Raw genomic sequence first — 6124 nt, 5'->3', positions numbered from 1 at the left:
TTGCTCGTAGCAAGTCCTGGTATATGTCTAACTCTCTGTAGAACAAGAATAGAGCCACTAGGCATAACAAGGTGGATATCCCCATAACCATAGACATCCATAGAATGATCAATGCCCATCAAACCACTCTCCACAATGCATTTTTGATATGCACTGAACCATGACCTATGAGGGGTCATATGACATGAAGCACATGGATCTAACATCCAATCACCGAGAATGGGTACATCAGTGGCCAAGAAGGAGGTGTCAGACATAGACGAAAGAATGCCCCCATCACTGCTATTGTCAGTGGAAACCCTGGCATCCACGCCTTGAAGCTCAACATGCTTCTTCTCCTTCTTCCTATCATTCTTAACCTTGCTCTTCTTCTTGCATTTTCTTAGCCATTTCCAGCAGTACTTTTTCATGTGGCCATACTTTCCACAATAGAAACATCTAACACAAGTCCGAGAGCTAGACTTGCTCTTGGAATTCCCCCTTTAACATGACCTGTTTCTACCAATTGATCTACCTCTGGAGTGCATATCAAGGCTGTATTTCAGCACATCAGGGCATTTCAACCCATCATGCTGTAACATAACACTATCATTGGTCATACATTCGGCATATACGAGTATAGAACTCATATGCATGGCACTCTACACCCTGTACACCATCCTGTACCTGCAAGTAGACTGACTTCGAGAGTGATGACTGAATGATAGAGCATGCTTGCTCATCCATGTCATCCCAATCACTCTGTTTAATGCCATTAGGCTTGACACCTTTGCATTGAATGGGCTTATGCTGCCTCTTCTGCACTAACACATCATAAATCTGCTCTTTCCAATACTGAAAGTTTGATCCATCCAACCTCTCAATATCAAAGAGGGCACTACCAATTGTAGATGCCATATCTGTGACACAATAGCTCACAACCAAAGAATAGTATAGTGCAATAGGCAACCCAAATGACCAAAAAATAGTGTTGTCCAAACCAATCAGGTCTCCAAATAAACTGGCTGATCCAATGCTCAAAAGCACTCAGCCATAAAGAGGCATAAACAAGAATATATGCAGCCTAGTAACCTGCCAATGCTTGGCAATCCAAGTAAGAAATGCACTAAACCAAATGAGCAATGCCTGCTCAACCAATGGCAATAGGAGCCCAGCTCAACTATTCATAAACATCAGTGCGGCATCCACCAATGCAAATCCATAATGCATCGAAATGGCATTTACTGCATCACCAATGTATCACCTCAAGTGTGCAATCCTTTGGCAAGAAAATCAAGCATTCACCACTTGCCAAATGTGCCAAAATGACTTGCCAAAATGCCAATAATGTCGCTCCCAATCACTTTTTGTAATTTACTGTTGTGCAAGAGAAATCACATTCACTTTGGGCAGGATAACACGCTGTCCTTGTTTTTGAACAGTGATATCTTTTCACCAAAAGACCGGATGCCAAAGCTGTAAACAGCAAAGTTGTAGCTGGTAGAAAGATCTACAACTTGTCAGTTGACCTCAAGAGCCAAATCCTTGTGGATTCTCAGATATTCTCACCTGAAAAACAGCTTCCTACACATTGGTCACAAATAGACAGTAGACTGCAACTTTTTGTGGTTTTGCAGAGGTTGTAACTTCTGCAGCTTATGCCGGATCAACTTGCTTCCAGAAGCAAAGTTGTATGTTCTGTGAACTACAACTTTCCAGTTCGGCACAAAGTGCAATTCCGCACCAGGAAAGAGATATTCAGTCCTGAAAATGACCGTTTTGTCATAAAAAACAGCAATAGCAGCAATTGTAATGTCCTGACCAATGGCAAACACAATGCCATAAAATCAGCCCCGAATACGGTAACAAATCAGCCCCAAAATGCTGACAAACCAGCCCTAAAATAGCTCCAAACAATGCTATTTTGACAGGATCTCAATACATCACCATACCACCGTATGTATTTAACATAGGCAAATAACCATGCATCCAACGAACTGTCAATGCATCTCAACCAGGCATGTACCACTGTCAAAGCATGTGTCACTGCCACTGCCAAAGTGATGTACCTACAGATCGAAAGCTCCTTGTGCAAGACTGCAAAATGGCATATGACCAGTCCCGCAAAGTGTCCAAGCGACAGCCTCACACCCACAATTTGCTTTACAGAAAAAGCTGACACAGTTTAAGCACTCTTGAATATAATAGATGATAGCCTATGAAGCAGAACCAGTTTCGACCTTTGGGTCGCTCAATTTACAGCAATTCCTTTTACTTAGCCAACATTTGGTTCTACCGGACAGAGATGCGACCCAAAAGCGCAATCACTCTTCTTGTTGCAGCAGTTCCATTTCTGAAAGACAGACTGTCCATGATGGCTTGATACAATAGTCGAATAGATTCTGTATCACAAGAAAAAGCCTGTTGCAATCCCTGCCTTACGGGCCCTTCATCTACATTTTCATTAGCGATATATGGAAGCTCTACCTACCCTTCTAGTTTGGCATTGCTATTGCGATACCCATCCTTAGCTTCACCTTCAGCTCTCACGGGAATCTACCAAGCTCTTCTTCGGGCTCTGGGCTTCCTCCACGCTCTGATACCAGCTGTGGGAGAGGAGAGCACACAGAAAGGGATAGGAGACACCAAAAGTGGTGGAGCAAAAGCTACTCTAGCTTATTCCTCTATCATATATATATGAGTATACATGGGCACTGTACAAGTGGGTGGGCACACTGCCCTTTACCCCAACATAGAGACAAGTGAGGCTAGTGTGTAAAGAATAAGGGAGAGAGATAGGAGACTCAAGTTCAGCTTTCTTCACAACACACAAAAGAGAGAGGACACAAGGTTGGAGGGTGAAGCCTTTCTTCACTTTTGCACACAACAACAATACAATAGAAGAGGGAAATACCCTACAAAGTGATAATGCACCTCAATGTGCTTCGTTCTAGCATGATAAACTGGGTTATTAGCAAGCATGATGCTGCTAATGTTGTCACAATGAATGACAACTGCTGCATGAATTGACTATCCCATATCTGCAAGTAGCTTCCGTAACCAAGCTACCTCACATGCAGCCATTGCTGCACCCCTGTACTCAGCCTCTGTGCTCGACAAGGCAACTGTTGGCTGCTTCTTGTTGCTCCAACTGATGGCACCACTCCCAAGGGAAAACATAAAACCACTAGTAGATCTCCTGTCTGAGACACTACCAGCCCAATCAGCATCTGTGTATCCATGTACCTGTAATGCACACCCAGCTTCATAAAACAGTCCATAATGCAATGTGGACTTCACATACCGCAGTATGCGCCTAGCCGCATCCAAATGTGGCTTCCTCGGTGCCTGCATAAACTGACTCACCAGCCCCATAGCATAGCTCAAATCTGGTCTGGTTATAGTCATGTAAATCAAGCTACCTACTATGCGCCTGTACATAGTAATATCTTCAAGAAGCTCACCTGTCTCTGCATTGAGCTTCACATTCTGCTCCAATGGAACAGAAATAGGCTTACAGCCTGTCATCCCATATTTGGACAGCATGTCCAAACCGTATTGCCTTTGCAATAGCCATATCCCACTCGGGGATCTAATAACCTCAATGCCCAAGAAGTAACACAGCTCTCCCAAATCCTTCATCTCAAATTTCTGCTTCAACAGCAGCTTCACTTCATTAATGTCTGCATCACTATCACCTGTAATAATCAAGTCATCAACATAGATGACTATAAGCACAATCCCTCTGTTTGTCCTTTTCACATAAAGTGAAAAATTTGAATTGGAAATCTGAAATCCAATAGTGACAAGATATTGCCCTATCTTGTCTGACCATGCCCTCGGCGCCTGTTTTAAGCCATACAAGGCTTTGCGCAACCTGCATACAAAATCGGGGTGTGAATTATCCTCATAACCTTTTGGTTGCATCATATAAACCTCTTCCTGCAAATCACCATGTAAGAAGGCATTTTTCACATCCATCTGATGCAAAGACCATCCCTTTGCAGCAGCCATAGCAATTACTGCTCTCACGGTTGCCATCCTTGCAACTGGGCTGAAAGTTTCCTCATAGTCAATTCCATATGTCTGCGCAAAACCTTTGGCAACCAATCTTGCCTTGTACCTGCTAACAGACCCATCAGCATTGTGCTTTACTTTGTAAACCCACTTGCAGCCAATAGCCTTCTTATCATGAGGCAAAGGCATCAAATCCCAAGTGTGGTTTGCATCCAAGGCAGCCATCTCTTCATCCATAGCTGCTTCCCAATTTTTATGCCCTGCTGCATCCTCAAAACATGTGGGCTCTGGCTCCTCTAGAACCTTGACCATATAAGCATAGTGATGTGCTGTATACCCATCATATCTCAGCCTGTCAACTGGATACTTAATACGAGTGGACCTCCGTACAACTGGATCAGTTGCAGGAGTCTTTAAATCATGCCTGCTTTTCCTTGCACCAGGTGTAACAACAGAAGGAATCCCAAGTTCCTCATCAAGGCTCATTTCAGAGCCACTTGACTCTCCATCAACATGAGAGCTACCAGCAGACACATCAAACACTGGAGCATGGTCCACTTTTTCTTTTCCCTTATGTGATACCTGCACAACACTATCAGGACTGCCATGTGACGATTCACTAGATCTCAATCTCCCTGTCCATGCATTAGATCCACTAGTAGAGGACTCTCTGGGTCCACTCAAGGCTTGAGATTGCTGCTCTGGATTTATTGCAGCATTCCCATTTCCTGCATCTGCATCTCCTACCATAACAGTTGGTGCATACCAGCTGCTCATTTCATCAAAAACAACATCTCTGCTCACTTGCATTTTGCGGGTGGAAGGGTTATAACAGCGATACCCTTTCTGGTGCAGAGCATATCCAATAAAGATGCATTTTTCTGCCTTTGGATCCAGCTTTGTTCTCTTCTCATCAGGAACATGAACATAAGCTATGCAACCAAATACCTTCAAGTGAGAAATATCTAGTTTTTGGCCTGTATACATTTCTTCAGGCGTCAAGCCATGGACAGCTGCAGTGGGGGTTCTGTTCATAATATAAACTGCAGTTGCTACTGCTTCAGCCCAAAAATAATCAGGCATGTTTTTCTCATTTAGGATCGCCCGTCCTACTTCTGCAATATGCCTGTTCTTCCTTTCTGCAACCCCATTCTGCTGAGGGGTAGACCTGCATGAGTACTTCCTTTGAATTCCCTGTTCTTTCAGATATTCACAAAATTCTTCTGAAAAGTACTCTCCCCCTCCATCAGATCTTAGCACTTTAATATGCACACCTTTCTCTTTTTCAACCATGGCCTTAAAAGCCTTGAAATGGCTGAACACTTCACTTTTGTGCTTCATAAAATAAATCCACACCTTCCTAGTGTAGTCATCAATAAACATCACATAATAATGGCATCCACCAATAGAAGCAGCTTTGGTTGTCCAAACATCTGAATGGATCACTTCCAAAGGTCTTCTACTCACCTTAGCATTTTTGGGAAATGCATGTCTGGCCTGCTTACCCATTTGGCATGCTTCACATACCTTTTGCATTCCCTCAACTCTGAATTTAGGCAAACCTGCAACAATGTTTTTCGTTTGCATAGATTTCAGCCTTTGTATATTCACGTGCCCAATGCGCTTGTGCCATATCTCAATATCTGCAATGACACCTCTCCCATGCACAAACATAGCAGCTTTCACCTCAGGCATATCAACATCCAAGGTGAACATTCTGCCATTTTTGTTGCCTTTCGCAACCAAGCGGCACTTATTTTTCAAGTCCTCAACAAAGCATCCATCAGGATTAAATCTAACCTGCAGACCTTGCTCAACCATCTGGCCAACTGAAACCAGGTTCTTAGTGATTTTTGGAACATGAAGTACATCTGCCAAGTACTTCGTTTTGCCATCCTGCATAGCCAATGGCACTTTACCAACCTGCGTAATTGGGTGCGCAGTATCATCACCTGTTTCAACATAACCTGGCTTATCCAAATTTCTAACATCATGAAACCACTCACCATGACTGGTCATGTGGTTAGAGGCACCTGAATCAACATACCAAACATCATTGCAAGCTGCAGCATCTCCTGACATGGAGTTAACCATATGCTGCATCACAAAAAGGTGCTCATTTCTGTCG

This window comes from Dipteris shenzhenensis, chromosome 26 (assembly GCF_047967505.1).
Source record: "Dipteris shenzhenensis isolate YYH24624 ecotype China chromosome 26, Dip_SZ_1.0, whole genome shotgun sequence".
NCBI lineage: Eukaryota > Viridiplantae > Streptophyta > Polypodiopsida > Gleicheniales > Dipteridaceae > Dipteris > Dipteris shenzhenensis.
This window is presented reverse-complemented; position numbering follows the sequence as displayed.